The sequence below is a fragment of the Acomys minous genome, assembly GCF_964271855.1.
Source record: "Acomys minous genome assembly, contig: scaffold_26, whole genome shotgun sequence".
Taxonomy (NCBI): Eukaryota; Metazoa; Chordata; class Mammalia; order Rodentia; family Muridae; genus Acomys; species Acomys minous.
The window spans coordinates 476222-496216 of NW_028182179.1; the positions used below are offsets into that span (position 1 = coordinate 476222).

At 46.9% G+C, this 19995-nt stretch overlaps 1 long non-coding RNA gene and 1 pseudogene across 3 annotated transcripts; one reads left to right on the forward strand and one right to left on the reverse strand.

Annotated features, from left to right (window-relative positions):
* The first annotated feature begins 375 nt into the window (after positions 1-375).
* LOC311591750 (F-box/LRR-repeat protein 19-like) lies at positions 376-8890 on the forward strand (annotated as a pseudogene). Its single transcript has 2 exons — positions 376-592; positions 7039-8890. The product of its transcript is annotated as an F-box/LRR-repeat protein 19-like (transcript).
* Positions 8891-12081: 3191 nt separating this feature from the next.
* On the reverse strand, positions 12082-17470 carry LOC311591752. 2 transcript variants are annotated; one of them, XR_014777184.1, is made up of 4 exons: positions 16912-17470; positions 14695-14830; positions 13218-13442; positions 12082-12421 (listed from the first exon to the last, which is right to left on the reverse strand). It is a non-coding gene; the product is annotated as an uncharacterized lncRNA (long non-coding RNA). The 2 variants fall into 2 exon arrangements; XR_014777185.1 differs by lacking the exons at positions 12082-12421; positions 13218-13442 and adding an exon at positions 14335-14493.
* Between the last annotated feature and the right edge of the window lie 2525 nt (positions 17471-19995).

Here is a 19995-nt window from a genome sequence, read left to right on the forward strand (position 1 = left end):
GTTATTTGCAATGAATCTACTCTGTTTCATTGAATCTTTATTGGTTTTGGTTGTTTGTTTGCTTGCTTTTTGGTCCAACGGAGTTTAGTTTATTCAGGGTTGTGGCATTAGCCTGACTCCTGAACAGAAGCTACACCTTGATCCTGGGAGTTTCTTGCTGGGGCAGTGGGTGCTTGTGTCTGCCATGCCACAGGCTCACACTTCATAGAGCATCATGGGGGAAATCCACATAGATTCGGTCGGTGCGCGGGGTGTGGGGGGGAATCCAGCCTCACGATGTCCTGAGGAATCAGATTCTTATGTATCTGTCCATTCTTGGTGACAATTGTCTCCTCATAGAACTCACGAGCCAGATCCCCATCTTTATCATAGAACATGGAGCCGCGGCGTGTGAATGGGAAGGGAGGCAACCCTCGGGCTCAAGACTGCACCAAAGATTGCTCAGCGCCGCCTCTCCACCCCAGTAGCAGTGGCAAAGGGCCAGAGGCCCCAGGCTTCAGAGCCTCTGATGCCCCTGTCAGCCTCTCGGGAGCTTGGCGGCCACTAGGCTCCCACAGTGCGGTGGGCGTGACCATGCCCCGCCCGGTCTCAGGTGCTGCCGCTGCTGCTCCCTGGTTCTTTGTATTCTTCTCTTTGGTATCTGTTTACTTGATTTTGAGTGTGTTATGAGTTCCTTTAGCGTTTGTTACTTTGTGAACTTTCTGTGGAGAAACAGTGTTAGTTGTCTCTTCTTGATCCTGAAGGTTTGCCTCTCATTTCTTGGCAACTCTGTGTTTTCCAGTTGTAATCATCAGTTTGGGTTTTTGTTACTTAAGTGATTGATATGGTTAACACATTGGTTTTTGGTTTTTCAAACTTTCAGCAAATGCTGAAACAAAAGCAGGACTTTTCAAGGAGAAAAGAAAGAGGGCCCTTGATCTGGATTGGAAGCCTAACAAGGTGCTTTAAGGGCAATACTTCCTCCTGCCCAAGCCTTAAATTAATGGAAAGAGTATGCAAAGTGATTCCTAGTCCCAGGAAGAAACTTCATATAAAACCTGCTGCTACTGTGGTCCAAGCGTGGTAGGGTCCATCCCTGCATAGAAGCCAATCTTGACAGGATCACCTTATTGTGCTGGTTCTAGAAACAAGAAAGACACAAAATTCAAAGATTCTTCCTCTGTGGTTTCAGTTCAGCAATGTCCCAGCTATTTATGTTTGGCAGCTTCATAGTCCCAGTGAGGAAACTGTGAGAGTTCATTGCATTGAAGCTGTGAGGATGAAGCCTAAGTTGCATTTTGAGACCACAAACAAGATGTTGAGACACCCAAGCCTTTGCGAAATCTGCATGGAGAGATGCAGATAGGGAGTGGAAGTAGCCAAACTGAGGGATGTATGAAAAGGTACAGGAATAGGTCATCTGAGCCCTTTGATGTGAAGGTCCATGTGTGTGAGACAGCGCTGCAGGATTTGGTGTTTGCCCTGCAGAGTTTCTTGCCTTGGTCTAATCTCCCCTCACTGTGTACACATTCCTATTTACTGGAATGAGAAGGACTATTCTGTGCCATTGTATGTTGGAAAGATAGAACTTGTTTAATGATTTTATAAGATGTGTCAATTAAGAGATTGTCCATAATTGTCAGAAGCGACTTTGGACATTAGAACAGTGTAGAAGCTATTGCTTTGAACATTTGAACAGTGTAGAGGCTGTTGCTTTGGACATTTAAGCAGTGTAGAGGCTGTAGCTTTTGACATTTGAACAATGTACAGTCTGTTGCTTTTGGCATTTGAACAGTGAACATGCTGTTGCATATTATTAGGACCATTACAATTAGACTAAATGCATTTGCATCACAGGGTGACCATAAGCTTATAGTGGCCAGGGTGAGAATGCAGTTGTTTGAGTCAAAAAGCTCCTAGATTAGAGGTTGCCTTTGGGCACTTGTCTGGCTTTTGTGGCTTTCTTTGGGTAGCTTATGCATGCTTTTGTAGGAGGAGCCTTTCTAGATTCTGTTAGGGTATTGTGTACAGTTTACTCTTGTTCATTCAAATGCTGATTTCTCTACCCCACTATCTAGTTTGCATTGCGATGTTTATTTCAAGTATTTCTGGTGACAAGTTTGTATTGACATGTCACCATTTGTTCTCTTTTTTGCTAATAAAAGTCATCTAGCCAGTGCTGAGCAATACAGAGACTAGGGTGGGACATCCTGGTCCAGTGAGAGGAGGAGAAAGATCAGGAAGGGAAGGAAGGATGCCTTTGGACAGAACCAGGAAACACTAGGAGAAGAGAATTGGACCATAGAGACAAGAAAAATGAGAGGAAGATAAACTAGCTTGGAGGCTTAGTATTATGCTCTCTGCTAATTAAACAGATTCTAGTCTCTCTGTGTGGTGTTTTGGTTAAGGAATAAGCACTGATTATCTTAAAATTATAAATATTAATATCCATTCAACAAGATTCCTTATTGGGGATGAAATTTGATTGTCTAAAGACTCAATCCATTTCCTGTTCTTTGTGTCTACTGTGTTGTGGTTGAAACTGATCAGTTAGCTTCCTTCTCATGCTGTCATGCCTGCACCAGTATACACTCTATCCCTAAATCACATAAGATACAGTAGAACCAATTGCTACCCAATGCTAAGCTAATTTGCTAGTCTGATGTTTTTATATTTTTAAATTTGTTGTTTTTGTTTCTGTTTTTGGAAACAAAGTTTCTCTGTATAGTCCTAGCATTCCTGAAAGTAAGTATGTAGACCAGATAGTTGTCAAACTTGGAGATCCCCCTGACTCTGGCTCCAGAGTGCTGGGATTAGTTTGGGCCAACATGTCTGGCTGTTTTTTTACTGTTATTTTTTTTTTAAGATTTATTATTTATTCTTATGTATATAGTGCTCTTCCTTCATGTACATCTGCAGGCCAGAAGAGGGCATCAGATGGTTGTGAGCCACCATGTGGTTACTGGGAATTGAACTCAGGACCTCTGGAAGAGCAGTCAGTGCTCTTAACCTCTGAGCCATCTCTCTAGCTCCCTGTTATTTTTTTTTTTTTTTAAATAAAGTTAGCGGAAGTTCTTGGAATGTAGGTTTTTGTACAAGGTAGCATATGCTATTGTGCTTATCTTCATCCACATCTTGAACTTTGAAATTTGGCAGAGAGTGTATTCTGTTTTTTAGAACGGCATGTATTCATGATATTAATATGACCTGTGCCTTCTGAGTCATTGCATTGCAGGCGTGTGACGTTCTTCCTACAAGGATTTGTTCGAATCTTTTGAATGAATATGAGTGTTTTTCCTGTATGCATGAACATGTATATCATGTGTGCCTCCTCCTCACTGCTGTCAGAACTCCTGAACTTGGAATAATGAATAGTTGTGAGCCCCGTGTAAATAATGACAATTGACCTCAATTATTTTTTCCTTCACTTTTCTTTTTCTTATTTTATTTCTTATTTTTATTTTTGGTTTTTCAACACAGTATTTCTTTGTGTAGCCTTGGCTGTCATGGACTCACTTTGCAGACTGGGCTGGCCTCGAACTCATAGTGATCTGCCTGCCTCTGTCTCCCAAGTGCTGAGATTAAAGGCGTATACCACCAATGCCCAGCTTACCTCAATTATCTTCAATACCAGCAAGAGCTTTTAACTGGTGAGCCATCTCTCCTGTCCTATTTTGTTTATTTATATTGCTATTATTTCCTTCTGTTCATTTATAAATGTTTAAACATGCATTCCCTTTTAGTAAAATCTTACTATTGTTATAGTATAAACTGGGGTACCTCAGGGTTATGGAAGATGAATATCAAACAGGAGTGAATGTATAATTCTTTGTAGGAACTTCAGTAAAGATCTCTGAGTTCTTTCTGTCTTTTTTGTTTGTTTGTTTGATTGATTTTTTTTTTTTTTTTGAAGGGAGTCAGGATCTTAATATGTACGTCATGGCATAGAACAGGCTGGCACCTGCCTCTGCCTCCTGAGTGCAGGGATTAAAGGCATGAGCAAGGATACCCAGCTTGCCCATCATTTTTGTAGTTAGTAATTGTTCCTACAATTTCTCTGATGTGTGATCTGTGTGGTTCTTTCTCTATGTCTGTTAATTGACATTTCTCTTGCGAGGCTATTTCCTGTTCAAAGGACACAGAAACGACAAATGCCAAGAGATATGGAGGATTGGCAAAAGCAAGCCTGTGAGCCTCTGGAGGCAGCCCACTCATTTTTCACAGCTCTATCCCTTGGTTTAGGAAAAGCCTAAGTTATTTTGCCTCAAAACTGCTTCCTGTTGCTACACTGTCTTTCCATGCTTCTCTCTTGTGTCTGGCATAATGCATTATGCAGATCTCCTGCATAATCGTATGAAGGTGATTATATAGTTCCTGATAGTGATTTCTGAATAGATTCAAGTAACGTCTAGCCCTCCTACAAATTATCAAAAAACTGCTAGGAGTTCTGCGAACCACATGAATTACACCAGTAAGAAAAGCAAGATTAAACCACATTAATGATCAAGGGAATGCATTCATTCTAGGTTTAGTCCAGGCTGAGTCCTAGGTGTTTACCACAATAAGAAAGACCGTATGAATATAAAAACAAAGAACAAATGGTTTTCTGTACAAGACAGGACAGACCCCTGTTTCTTGATAACAACCTTGGCACCAAAAACTCTTGTTTTAAATACATAATGTACATATGAAATAAGAAAAAGATAAAGCTTCTGCTTGGGACTCAGTGAGCTTATAGATAAAACTACTATTTAAACTTTAATGAGCAAAAAATGTTCAGTTAGATATAGTTCTAGTGAAATAAATTAAAGTCCTACTGTCATTCTCTTCTGTAATGATTGTATAGGGAAGATAAAAACCTATAGGACAAGAATAAAAGAGAGAGGGGCTTGCTAGAGCCTGTCCTACCCATTTACTATGTGTCTGTGTATATATGTTCACATGTGAATAGATATGTGTATGCATGTTTAAATATCTACATGTTGTTGTTGTTGGTGGTGTGTGTGTGTGTGTGTGTGTGTGTGTGTGTGTGTGTGTGTGTAAAATTGGGAACTCCCTTGTGTGTATGAATGTGTACCTGTCTGCATGTCTCATTGCTTACGTGTGCTGATATAGTGGAAGGTTCCCTGAGGATGGCCTGGATTTGCTGCATTCTTCGCAAAAGAGACTGCTAAAACCAACGCCATCACCACAGGAAAGCTTGTGGGAATCTGCTGTTCAAAGCCCATGTTTATTTTACTTGTATGAGTGTATGTTTAAAGTCTTTTTTTTTTTCCTCTTTTTTCCCCCCTCTCCTTCAAGCCACTGTTGAATGCCTAAGTAAGTCACTAAGTTTAAAAGCAAACTATGGTTTTTCTTTTACAGCCTCCTGCTGTTTACATCAGGAAACTGTCACAGCCACCTGCCCTTAGGTAATAGACTCCTTAGCTAAGGAGCGGCTTTGGCAGCAGAAGAGCCAGAAAAACCAAATAGCTCAATTGATAAAGCATCAGATAGTTCTTTGGAATTTGCCAACACTGTGTCCTGTGCAAATACTAATGTGTGTGTCAAGGCTGGCCCTTGATGGAGATGAACCTCGTTATTCAGTTTCCTTCTAAAATGACTTGGTGGTTACAGTAGAACTTTTGTGTCTGAAAATGAGTGGAGGAAGCACCAGAGTTACACGACTATGTTGTCAATGGTGCAGACATGTACAGTGATGTCAGTATCCTGCTTTCTGTGTACACATGTACAGCATACTTTAGGATGCAGTGACCTATGATGATGAGCATGTGAACTTCACTCGGAAGAGTGGGCTTTGCTGGATCCTTCCCAGAAGAGTCTCTACAAGGATGTGATGCTGGAGCCCTACAGGAACCAAGCTGCTGTAGGTAGGACTGAATTATGTTTTGCTTTTTAAAGTCAGGGGACAAATGTTTCTCTGTTACTGATGTTCTTCTGCAATTTCAAATGAGAATGAGGAAGAATGAGGTGAATAAATCAGGCATGGTTCTTAGAGACTCTGAATGTAATAACTTAAATTTTCTTAATTTCCAATAATATATAATATATTTCTTATACTATATTTTAAGCTACAATCTGGGAGACCATAATATTGAGGACCGTTGTCAAGTTCTAGAAGACATGGAGGGTCATTTTCATGTGCAAGCTGATACATGTCTTGCAGAAGAAATTTTAATGTGCCCTGCAAGTTTTAAAGAAAAGCAACAGTGTTAAAAAATGAAAAAACTGACCCCCCCCCTCTTTGCCCTGCCTCTGTGGGTCAGGCGGACCCAGGGGAGGGTGGTAGGTTGCAGCGACCGCCCCCCTCCCCCCGCCCCCCGTGAACCAGCAGTGGGAGGGGTTTGAACCCCGGAAATGGTGGGGAGCCCTGGATTTTCCCTGGACGTCTAGACAGTTGGACCTGAGAAGGGGCCAGTTAAAGGTTGGGGCCTTTGGGGAGAGGTGGGGGTGGGGAGCTGAGACTTGTACCGGGACTAAATGGGGCCTGGGCAGAAGCTGAGCACCCTGTGCCCAAGGAGCCCCCCGTTGGCCTTGAGTGGCTGAGTGACTGAGCCCCCCCCCCCCCCCCCAGAGCAGGACCTTCCCTTGGAAGGGCCTTGCAGCAGCCGGTGGGAGGGCCTGGCCCGGCGCTCCCGACCTCCACTCGCTGTTGTCCCGCCCTCCCCTGGAGGGAGGGGCCGAGCGCCCTCAGGAAGCATAGACCTAGGCTTTCCGAGAGTTTCCCGCCCTGCGTTGCCACTGGCCGCCTACCCGCCAGGAGATGGCTCCCGGGACACGTGAGAATCTTCGGTGATGTTGACACTCCCAATGTCTTCGAGCAGCCAGGGCCCTGGGGCTGGAGCGCACCAACGCGGAACCTGCTGCTGCCGCCGCTGCCAGGCCTGTGTGCGAACTGAGTGTGGGGACTGCCATTTCTGAGGAGACATGAAGAAACTGGGGGAGTTGGCGGGGCGGGCGCATGAAGTGGTCTTGCCTGCTTCGGCAGTGCGCTGTGCCCGTGCTTCCACACACAGCTGTATGCGTGTGCTGAGTGCGGGGACTGCCATTTCTGAGGAGACCTGAAGAAGCTGGGGACGTCGGTGGGGCGGGCGCATGAAGCAGTCTTCCCTGCTTCAGCAGTGCGCTGCGCAGCTGTGTTCCTTCTGTGTGGGGAAGCTGGGAAGGAGGAAGGTGCATGGAGAGGAAGAGAAGTTTGGTTTGAGCCTCATGGAGTATACAGTCTGCAACGGGATCATCCACCCTGGCTGCCTGAAGATGGGAAAGGCTGAGAGTACTATCAATTCAGAGATCCCCAACTGCTGGGAGTGCCCCCAAGGTACCCAGGAAGGATGGACAAGGATGCAGGTGAGGGTCCAGGGCACCACAGGGTTGACAGTGGTGAGGGGTGGATGGAAGCTGACAGAGGAGCCACCACCTCCACCTCTGCCCAGAAGAAAGGGAACCTTACCTGCTGGCCCTCCCCCTGAACATGTGTCTGGGCCCCCAAACAGAAGGAGTGGGAGGCAGGGAATGAGACCCCCAACCCCAAGGAAAAAGGTGAAAGGAGGCCAAGAGAGGCACTTGAAGAAGGTGGGTGGAGATGCCTGCCTCCTCTGAGGAGCAGACCCAGGCAGCCCTGGCCTTCTCCCCTAACCCCCACCCCCCACCCCCCAGGCTTCGGAATCCCAGCCAGGCATTCTCATTCTGCCACCCTAGGCTCCCTCCCGAGAACTGGGAGAAACTCAAGCCACCTATGGCTTCTGCTGAGGGCCCGGCAGCACCATTCCTATCACCACAGAGGGAGAAACTCGAGCGTTTCAAGCATATGTGCCAGCTGCTGGAGCGGGTGCCTGATACCTCTTCTTCCTCCTAGGACTCAGACACAGACTCAGACTCCTAGGGCACATAGCTTAGTAAGGACAAAGCTCCTGGGGAGGCCTGGAATGTCCTTCAGCCAGCCTGGGGCAGCTCTGGCGAGAAGAAAACCATGGGGTAGCGGTGGGCTAAATGCCCTGGCAGTGGGGGAAGCACTGCTCAGTTGACCCCTGGGCCCTGCCCCACCACCATAGCCTCCACAGTTATGTGCCTCCCCACCCCAAGCCCTGAGCCTGACACTCTGCCTTTGCTGCTGCCTCGGGCTGCATGGCTCCATGTCTTTCAGCACCTTGGACCCTGAGAGCGATGTGTCTGCATGCGAGTCTGCCAGACTTTGAGCTGCTGGTGCTACAAGCGTCTGTGGCCTCGGATGGACCTAAGCCGGAGGAAGCCGCTGACCCCACCCATGCTTAATGGGGTGGTTTGCCACCAGCCATGTGCTCTGGACCTCAGATGGACAGGTGTTTCCACAAAAAGCAGCTCATGCGTTTTCTGAACCGACTGTAAGGCTTGCAGGAGTTGGTGCTTTCTGGGTGGTCCTGGCACTCCACCTCTGCCCTGGGCTCCACCCCACTGCCTGCACCGTGCTTCTTGGACCTCCATTGGATTAAAGATGTAAAAGACTACCAGTTCCTGGACCTCTTGCCCTCATTTCACCGCCTAACGTGAGGCCAGGTTATTTTCTTCATGACTTGACACTCCTCAGTTTAATATCTTGGGATTTCTGCCCCGGGACTTGAGCCAGCCTTCCCTTTTCCCACCTGCACTGATATCTTTGGGGATCTTTGCTTCCCATCTCTGCCTTCCACCTGCTACGTTGTCCATCCCCTTGGGGGCGTGGGTCAAGAGGTACAGGGGAGGTGCTGAGCCAAAGGGATGGTGGGGTGGTGAAGGTGCAAGTCTTTAGTAGAGAAGAGTGAGGGGGCAGGATACTGGGAGCCATGGGGCTGTGGGAGGTGATGGATGGGTGCGGGGAGGGCAGAGAGCAGACCAACAGGGTTCAGGGAACAAAGACCAGTTGGGTGGGATGGGGGTCCAAAAAGGGGAAACCAGAGGAGCAGTTGGGGATCCAGTAGTTAGATAGGGGGCTCTATAAACCAGGAAATGCCAGGGCTGGGGCCCGGGAGAGGAGCAGATGTGGGGCTCGTTCCCTCTCTGTGGGGTTGCTCCTCTCCCTTCCCCCTGTCCAGATTTCAGTTCTTTCCCTGACCCTGACTCCTTGAACGTCACTGAAAATGGCAGCTATTACAAGGAGTGGGGGCTGCGAGTCAACCTGCTGTTCAGCTTGTGGCCCAGGGGAGTGGTGAGGGATAGCCCAGACCCCTGCTTGGCTCTCTACACCGTACTTGAACATTCATCTGTACTTAACCAGGGGACTGTGATGTGAGGGGACCAGCTTGACCTAAAATGGGCTAATGGGCACTCCGTTTGGACTGTCCCACCCCCAGCTCTCTTGCATTGCTGTCCCAAACAGCTCTACCACTCTGACCTGATGGTGGATTTCAGCTTAAAGATGGGCAAGATGGGACTCCTCCAGCTTGGCTCATCCCATTCTTTCATTGTCATGGAAACGTGTGTCCCATTTGCCCAGGGAACTGCCACTCCTGGTTGCCATGGAAATAGCAGCCAATGGACCCTTCCAGAAATCAGCGCTAAGACTGGAAACAGTCCCTCTTAGTTGCTGTGGGAACTCAGTTAACAGACTCTTGGCACCTCCCCTCTCCCCACCCCTTTCCTTCTTCCAGTGTGAGTGTGGGGTTTCAAGAGCCTGAGGGAGGAGTTGGGTCCAGGTCCCACTCAATTTAGACCAGGGGGATCCGGATTGTACCACATGGGGGTGGGGGAGGGGAATCTATCCACATACCTCAGTTTACAGGAAGGTGCGTGGGTTGGAGGTGGGTGCTGGGCAGACCAAAGGCAGATGGGAGGGGTGGGCCTGGGGTTGGAGAAAGGCTTGACCTTGGGAGAACTTGAGGGAGGGAAGAAAGCACCCCGGCAAGGGGCAAGTGTGGGACCCAGCTGGTCTGGACCCTTAAACCCCCAAATCTGTACAATACGGTTTGCTATAGAACTCAGAATCTTCAAAAAACAAAAAACAAAAACAAACAAAAAACAAAAAACAAATGAACAAAAACATATGAAATAAACCAAAACCCCACTGCTTTAAGTTCAGTGATGATTATTATATTCTCATAAAACCACGCACCGCAATGTCAGGAATCCGGTTTGTGGTGTTTTTTTTTTTTCTCTTCAATTTATTTATTTATTATGTATACAGTGTTCTGCCTGCATGCACATCTGCACACCAGAAGAGGGCACCAGATCGCATTATAGATTGCTGTGAGCCACCATGTGTTTGCTGGGAATTGAACTCAGGACCTCTGGAAGAGGTCATTGTTTCCTTGTTTCAGTTCTTAGATGAATGTCTTAAGAACACAAATCAGGGCTGGAGAGATGGCTCAGAGGTTAAGTGCACTGTCCGCTCTTCCAGAGGTCCTGAGTTCAATTCCCAGCAAACACATGGTGGCTCACAGCAATCTATAATGCGATCTGGTGCCCTCTCCTGGTGTGCAGATGTGCATGCAGGCAGAACACTGTATACATAATAAATAAATAAATTGAAGAGAAAAAAAAAAACACCACAAACCGGATTCCTGACATTGCGGTGCGTGGTTTTATGAGAATATAATAATCATCACTGAACTTAAAGCAGTGGGGTTTTGGTTTATTTCATATGTTTTTGTTCATTTGTTTTTTGTTTTTTGTTTGTTTTTGTTTTTTGTTTTTTGAAGATTCTGAGTTCTATAGCAAACCGTATTGTACAGATTTGGGGGTTTAAGGGTCCAGACCAGCTGGGTCCCACACTTGCCCCTTGCCGGGGTGCTTTCTTCCCTCCCTCAAGTTCTCCCAAGGTCAAGCCTTTCTCCAACCCCAGGCCCACCCCTCCCATCTGCCTTTGGTCTGCCCAGCACCCACCTCCAACCCACGCACCTTCCTGTAAACTGAGGTATGTGGATAGATTCCCCTCCCCCACCCCCATGTGGTACAATCCGGATCCCCCTGGTCTAAATTGAGTGGGACCTGGACCCAACTCCTCCCTCAGGCTCTTGAAACCCCACACTCACACTGGAAGAAGGAAAGGGGTGGGGAGAGGGGAGGTGCCAAGAGTCTGTTAACTGAGTTCCCACAGCAACTAAGAGGGACTGTTTCCAGTCTTAGCGCTGATTTCTGGAAGGGTCCATTGGCTGCTATTTCCATGGCAACCAGGAGTGGCAGTTCCCTGGGCAAATGGGACACACGTTTCCATGACAATGAAAGAATGGGATGAGCCAAGCTGGAGGAGTCCCATCTTGCCCATCTTTAAGCTGAAATCCACCATCAGGTCAGAGTGGTAGAGCTGTTTGGGACAGCAATGCAAGAGAGCTGGGGGTGGGACAGTCCAAACGGAGTGCCCATTAGCCCATTTTAGGTCAAGCTGGTCCCCTCACATCACAGTCCCCTGGTTAAGTACAGATGAATGTTCAAGTACGGTGTAGAGAGCCAAGCAGGGGTCTGGGCTATCCCTCACCACTCCCCTGGGCCACAAGCTGAACAGCAGGTTGACTCGCAGCCCCCACTCCTTGTAATAGCTGCCATTTTCAGTGACGTTCAAGGAGTCAGGGTCAGGGAAAGAACTGAAATCTGGACAGGGGGAAGGGAGAGGAGCAACCCCACAGAGAGGGAACGAGCCCCACATCTGCTCCTCTCCCGGGCCCCAGCCCTGGCATTTCCTGGTTTATAGAGCCCCCTATCTAACTACTGGATCCCCAACTGCTCCTCTGGTTTCCCCTTTTTGGACCCCCATCCCACCCAACTGGTCTTTGTTCCCTGAACCCTGTTGGTCTGCTCTCTGCCCTCCCCGCACCCATCCATCACCTCCCACAGCCCCATGGCTCCCAGTATCCTGCCCCCTCACTCTTCTCTACTAAAGACTTGCACCTTCACCACCCCACCATCCCTTTGGCTCAGCACCTCCCCTGTACCTCTTGACCCACGCCCCCAAGGGGATGGACAACGTAGCAGGTGGAAGGCAGAGATGGGAAGCAAAGATCCCCAAAGATATCAGTGCAGGTGGGAAAAGGGAAGGCTGGCTCAAGTCCCGGGGCAGAAATCCCAAGATATTAAACTGAGGAGTGTCAAGTCATGAAGAAAATAACCTGGCCTCACGTTAGGCGGTGAAATGAGGGCAAGAGGTCCAGGAACTGGTAGTCTTTTACATCTTTAATCCAATGGAGGTCCAAGAAGCACGGTGCAGGCAGTGGGGTGGAGCCCAGGGCAGAGGTGGAGTGCCAGGACCACCCAGAAAGCACCAACTCCTGCAAGCCTTACAGTCGGTTCAGAAAACGCATGAGCTGCTTTTTGTGGAAACACCTGTCCATCTGAGGTCCAGAGCACATGGCTGGTGGCAAACCACCCCATTAAGCATGGGTGGGGTCAGCGGCTTCCTCCGGCTTAGGTCCATCCGAGGCCACAGACGCTTGTAGCACCAGCAGCTCAAAGTCTGGCAGACTCGCATGCAGACACATCGCTCTCAGGGTCCAAGGTGCTGAAAGACATGGAGCCATGCAGCCCGAGGCAGCAGCAAAGGCAGAGTGTCAGGCTCAGGGCTTGGGGTGGGGAGGCACATAACTGTGGAGGCTATGGTGGTGGGGCAGGGCCCAGGGGTCAACTGAGCAGTGCTTCCCCCACTGCCAGGGCATTTAGCCCACCGCTACCCCATGGTTTTCTTCTCGCCAGAGCTGCCCCAGGCTGGCTGAAGGACATTCCAGGCCTCCCCAGGAGCTTTGTCCTTACTAAGCTATGTGCCCTAGGAGTCTGAGTCTGTGTCTGAGTCCTAGGAGGAAGAAGAGGTATCAGGCACCCGCTCCAGCAGCTGGCACATATGCTTGAAACGCTCGAGTTTCTCCCTCTGTGGTGATAGGAATGGTGCTGCCGGGCCCTCAGCAGAAGCCATAGGTGGCTTGAGTTTCTCCCAGTTCTCGGGAGGGAGCCTAGGGTGGCAGAATGAGAATGCCTGGCTGGGATTCCGAAGCCTGGGGGGTGGGGGGTGGGGGTTAGGGGAGAAGGCCAGGGCTGCCTGGGTCTGCTCCTCAGAGGAGGCAGGCATCTCCACCCACCTTCTTCAAGTGCCTCTCTTGGCCTCCTTTCACCTTTTTCCTTGGGGTTGGGGGTCTCATTCCCTGCCTCCCACTCCTTCTGTTTGGGGGCCCAGACACATGTTCAGGGGGAGGGCCAGCAGGTAAGGTTCCCTTTCTTCTGGGCAGAGGTGGAGGTGGTGGCTCCTCTGTCAGCTTCCATCCACCCCTCACCACTGTCAACCCTGTGGTGCCCTGGACCCTCACCTGCATCCTTGTCCATCCTTCCTGGGTACCTTGGGGGCACTCCCAGCAGTTGGGGATCTCTGAATTGATAGTACTCTCAGCCTTTCCCATCTTCAGGCAGCCAGGGTGGATGATCCCGTTGCAGACTGTATACTCCATGAGGCTCAAACCAAACTTCTCTTCCTCTCCATGCACCTTCCTCCTTCCCAGCTTCCCCACACAGAAGGAACACAGCTGCGCAGCGCACTGCTGAAGCAGGGAAGACTGCTTCATGCGCCCGCCCCACCGACGTCCCCAGCTTCTTCAGGTCTCCTCAGAAATGGCAGTCCCCGCACTCAGCACACGCATACAGCTGTGTGTGGAAGCACGGGCACAGCGCACTGCCGAAGCAGGCAAGACCACTTCATGCGCCCGCCCCGCCAACTCCCCCAGTTTCTTCATGTCTCCTCAGAAATGGCAGTCCCCACACTCAGTTCGCACACAGGCCTGGCAGCGGCGGCAGCAGCAGGTTCCGCGTTGGTGCGCTCCAGCCCCAGGGCCCTGGCTGCTCGAAGACATTGGGAGTGTCAACATCACCGAAGATTCTCACGTGTCCCGGGAGCCATCTCCTGGCGGGTAGGCGGCCAGTGGCAACGCAGGGCGGGAAACTCTCGGAAAGCCTAGGTCTATGCTTCCTGAGGGCGCTCGGCCCCTCCCTCCAGGGGAGGGCGGGACAACAGCGAGTGGAGGTCGGGAGCGCCGGGCCAGGCCCTCCCACCGGCTGCTGCAAGGCCCTTCCAAGGGAAGGTCCTGCTCTGGGGGGGGGGGGGGGGGCTCAGTCACTCAGCCACTCAAGGCCAACGGGGGGCTCCTTGGGCACAGGGTGCTCAGCTTCTGCCCAGGCCCCATTTAGTCCCGGTACAAGTCTCAGCTCCCCACCCCCACCTCTCCCCAAAGGCCCCAACCTTTAACTGGCCCCTTCTCAGGTCCAACTGTCTAGACGTCCAGGGAAAATCCAGGGCTCCCCACCATTTCCGGGGTTCAAACCCCTCCCACTGCTGGTTCACGGGGGGCGGGGGGAGGGGGGCGGTCGCTGCAACCTACCACCCTCCCCTGGGTCCGCCTGACCCACAGAGGCAGGGCAAAGAGGGGGGGGGTCAGTTTTTTCATTTTTTAACACTGTTGCTTTTCTTTAAAACTTGCAGGGCACATTAAAATTTCTTCTGCAAGACATGTATCAGCTTGCACATGAAAATGACCCTCCATGTCTTCTAGAACTTGACAACGGTCCTCAATATTATGGTCTCCCAGATTGTAGCTTAAAATATAGTATAAGAAATATATTATATATTATTGGAAATTAAGAAAATTTAAGTTATTACATTCAGAGTCTCTAAGAACCATGCCTGATTTATTCACCTCATTCTTCCTCATTCTCATTTGAAATTGCAGAAGAACATCAGTAACAGAGAAACATTTGTCCCCTGACTTTAAAAAGCAAAACATAATTCAGTCCTACCTACAGCAGCTTGGTTCCTGTAGGGCTCCAGCATCACATCCTTGTAGAGACTCTTCTGGGAAGGATCCAGCAAAGCCCACTCTTCCGAGTGAAGTTCACATGCTCATCATCATAGGTCACTGCATCCTAAAGTATGCTGTACATGTGTACACAGAAAGCAGGATACTGACATCACTGTACATGTCTGCACCATTGACAACATAGTCGTGTAACTCTGGTGCTTCCTCCACTCATTTTCAGACACAAAAGTTCTACTGTAACCACCAAGTCATTTTAGAAGGAAACTGAATAACGAGGTTCATCTCCATCAGGGGCCAGCCTTGACACACACATTAGTATTTGCACAGGACACAGTGTTGGCAAATTCCAAAGAACTATCTGATGCTTTATCAATTGAGCTATTTGGTTTTTCTGGCTCTTCTGCTGCCAAAGCCGCTCCTTAGCTAAGGAGTCTATTACCTAAGGGCAGGTGGCTGTGACAGTTTCCTGATGTAAACAGCAGGAGGCTGTAAAAGAAAAACCATAGTTTGCTTTTAAACTTAGTGACTTACTTAGGCATTCAACAGTGGCTTGAAGGAGAGGGGGGAAAAAAGAGGAAAAAAAAAAAAGACTTTAAACATACACTCATACAAGTAAAATAAACATGGGCTTTGAACAGCAGATTCCCACAAGCTTTCCTGTGGTGATGGCGTTGGTTTTAGCAGTCTCTTTTGCGAAGAATGCAGCAAATCCAGGCCATCCTCAGGGAACCTTCCACTATATCAGCACACGTAAGCAATGAGACATGCAGACAGGTACACATTCATACACACAAGGGAGTTCCCAATTTTACACACACACACACACACACACACACACACACACACACACACACCACCAACAACAACATGTAGATATTTAAACATGCATACACATATCTATTCACATGTGAACATATATACACAGACACATAGTAAATGGGTAGGACAGGCTCTAGCAAGCCCCTCTCTCTTTTATTCTTGTCCTATAGGTTTTTATCTTCCCTATACAATCATTACAGAAGAGAATGACAGTAGGACTTTAATTTATTTCACTAGAACTATATCTAACTGAACATTTTTTGCTCATTAAAGTTTAAATAGTAGTTTTATCTATAAGCTCACTGAGTCCCAAGCAGAAGCTTTATCTTTTTCTTATTTCATATGTACATTATGTATTTAAAACAAGAGTTTTTGGTGCCAAGGTTGTTATCAAGAAACAGGGGTCTGTCCTGTCTTGTACAGAAAACCATTTGTTCTTTGTTTTTATATTCATACGGTCTTTCTTATTGTGGTAAACACCTAGGACTCAGCCTGGACTAAACCTAGAATGAATGCATTCCCTTGATCATTAATGTGGTTTAATCTTGCTTTTCTTACTGGTGTAATTCATGTGGTTCGCAGAACTCCTAGCAGTTTTTTGATAATTTGTAGGAGGGCTAGACGTTACTTGAATCTATTCAGAAATCACTATCAGGAACTATATAATCACCTTCATACGATTATGCAGGAGATCTGCATAATGCATTATGCCAGACACAAGAGAGAAGCATGGAAAGACAGTGTAGCAACAGGAAGCAGTTTTGAGGCAAAATAACTTAGGCTTTTCCTAAACCAAGGGATAGAGCTGTGAAAAATGAGTGGGCTGCCTCCAGAGGCTCACAGGCTTGCTTTTGCCAATCCTCCATATCTCTTGGCATTTGTCGTTTCTGTGTCCTTTGAACAGGAAATAGCCTCGCAAGAGAAATGTCAATTAACAGACATAGAGAAAGAACCACACAGATCACACATCAGAGAAATTGTAGGAACAATTACTAACTACAAAAATGATGGGCAAGCTGGGTATCCTTGCTCATGCCTTTAATCCCTGCACTCAGGAGGCAGAGGCAGGTGCCAGCCTGTTCTATGCCATGACGTACATATTAAGATCCTGACTCCCTTCAAAAAAAAAAAAAAATCAATCAAACAAACAAACAAAAAAGACAGAAAGAACTCAGAGATCTTTACTGAAGTTCCTACAAAGAATTATACATTCACTCCTGTTTGATATTCATCTTCCATAACCCTGAGGTACCCCAGTTTATACTATAACAATAGTAAGATTTTACTAAAAGGGAATGCATGTTTAAACATTTATAAATGAACAGAAGGAAATAATAGCAATATAAATAAACAAAATAGGACAGGAGAGATGGCTCACCAGTTAAAAGCTCTTGCTGGTATTGAAGATAATTGAGGTAAGCTGGGCATTGGTGGTATACGCCTTTAATCTCAGCACTTGGGAGACAGAGGCAGGCAGATCACTATGAGTTCGAGGCCAGCCCAGTCTGCAAAGTGAGTCCATGACAGCCAAGGCTACACAAAGAAATACTGTGTTGAAAAACCAAAAATAAAAATAAGAAATAAAATAAGAAAAAGAAAAGTGAAGGAAAAAATAATTGAGGTCAATTGTCATTATTTACACGGGGCTCACAACTATTCATTATTCCAAGTTCAGGAGTTCTGACAGCAGTGAGGAGGAGGCACACATGATATACATGTTCATGCATACAGGAAAAACACTCATATTCATTCAAAAGATTCGAACAAATCCTTGTAGGAAGAACGTCACACGCCTGCAATGCAATGACTCAGAAGGCACAGGTCATATTAATATCATGAATACATGCCGTTCTAAAAAACAGAATACACTCTCTGCCAAATTTCAAAGTTCAAGATGTGGATGAAGATAAGCACAATAGCATATGCTACCTTGTACAAAAACCTACATTCCAAGAACTTCCGCTAACTTTATTTAAAAAAAAAAAAAAAATAACAGGGAGCTAGAGAGATGGCTCAGAGGTTAAGAGCACTGACTGCTCTTCCAGAGGTCCTGAGTTCAATTCCCAGTAACCACATGGTGGCTCACAACCATCTGATGCCCTCTTCTGGCCTGCAGATGTACATGAAGGAAGAGCACTATATACATAAGAATAAATAATAAATCTTAAAAAAAAAATAACAGTAAAAAAACAGCCAGACATGTTGGCCCAAACTAATCCCAGCACTCTGGAGCCAGAGTCAGGGGGATCTCCAAGTTTGACAACTATCTGGTCTACATACTTACTTTCAGGAATGCTAGGACTATACAGAGAAACTTTGTTTCCAAAAACAGAAACAAAAACAACAAATTTAAAAATATAAAAACATCAGACTAGCAAATTAGCTTAGCATTGGGTAGCAATTGGTTCTACTGTATCTTATGTGATTTAGGGATAGAGTGTATACTGGTGCAGGCATGACAGCATGAGAAGGAAGCTAACTGATCAGTTTCAACCACAACACAGTAGACACAAAGAACAGGAAATGGATTGAGTCTTTAGACAATCAAATTTCATCCCCAATAAGGAATCTTGTTGAATGGATATTAATATTTATAATTTTAAGATAATCAGTGCTTATTCCTTAACCAAAACACCACACAGAGAGACTAGAATCTGTTTAATTAGCAGAGAGCATAATACTAAGCCTCCAAGCTAGTTTATCTTCCTCTCATTTTTCTTGTCTCTATGGTCCAATTCTCTTCTCCTAGTGTTTCCTGGTTCTGTCCAAAGGCATCCTTCCTTCCCTTCCTGATCTTTCTCCTCCTCTCACTGGACCAGGATGTCCCACCCTAGTCTCTGTATTGCTCAGCACTGGCTAGATGACTTTTATTAGCAAAAAAGAGAACAAATGGTGACATGTCAATACAAACTTGTCACCAGAAATACTTGAAATAAACATCGCAATGCAAACTAGATAGTGGGGTAGAGAAATCAGCATTTGAATGAACAAGAGTAAACTGTACACAATACCCTAACAGAATCTAGAAAGGCTCCTCCTACAAAAGCATGCATAAGCTACCCAAAGAAAGCCACAAAAGCCAGACAAGTGCCCAAAGGCAACCTCTAATCTAGGAGCTTTTTGACTCAAACAACTGCATTCTCACCCTGGTCACTATAAGCTTATGGTCACCCTGTGATGCAAATGCATTTAGTCTAATTGTAATGGTCCTAATAATATGCAACAGCATGTTCACTGTTCAAATGCCAAAAGCAACAGACTGTACATTGTTCAAATGTCAAAAGCTACAGCCTCTACACTGCTTAAATGTCCAAAGCAACAGCCTCTACACTGTTCAAATGTTCAAAGCAATAGCTTCTACACTGTTCTAATGTCCAAAGTCGCTTCTGACAATTATGGACAATCTCTTAATTGACACATCTTATAAAATCATTAAACAAGTTCTATCTTTCCAACATACAATGGCACAGAATAGTCCTTCTCATTCCAGTAAATAGGAATGTGTACACAGTGAGGGGAGATTAGACCAAGGCAAGAAACTCTGCAGGGCAAACACCAAATCCTGCAGCGCTGTCTCACACACATGGACCTTCACATCAAAGGGCTCAGATGACCTATTCCTGTACCTTTTCATACATCCCTCAGTTTGGCTACTTCCACTCCCTATCTGCATCTCTCCATGCAGATTTCGCAAAGGCTTGGGTGTCTCAACATCTTGTTTGTGGTCTCAAAATGCAACTTAGGCTTCATCCTCACAGCTTCAATGCAATGAACTCTCACAGTTTCCTCACTGGGACTATGAAGCTGCCAAACATAAATAGCTGGGACATTGCTGAACTGAACCCACAGAGGAAGAATCTTTGAATTTTGTGTCTTTCTTGTTTCTAGAACCAGCACAATAAGGTGATCCTGTCAAGATTGGCTTCTATGCAGGGATGGACCCTACCACGCTTGGACCACAGTAGCAGCAGGTTTTATATGAAGTTTCTTCCTGGGACTAGGAATCACTTTGCATACTCTTTCCATTAATTTAAGGCTTGGGCAGGAGGAAGTATTGCCCTTAAAGCACCTTGTTAGGCTTCCAATCCAGATCAAGGGCCCTCTTTCTTTTCTCCTTGAAAAGTCCTGCTTTTGTTTCAGCATTTGCTGAAAGTTTGAAAAACCAAAAACCAATGTGTTAACCATATCAATCACTTAAGTAACAAAAACCCAAACTGATGATTACAACTGGAAAACACAGAGTTGCCAAGAAATGAGAGGCAAACCTTCAGGATCAAGAAGAGACAACTAACACTGTTTCTCCACAGAAAGTTCACAAAGTAACAAACGCTAAAGGAACTCATAACACACTCAAAATCAAGTAAACAGATACCAAAGAGAAGAATACAAAGAACCAGGGAGCAGCAGCGGCAGCACCTGAGACCGGGCGGGGCATGGTCACGCCCACCGCACTGTGGGAGCC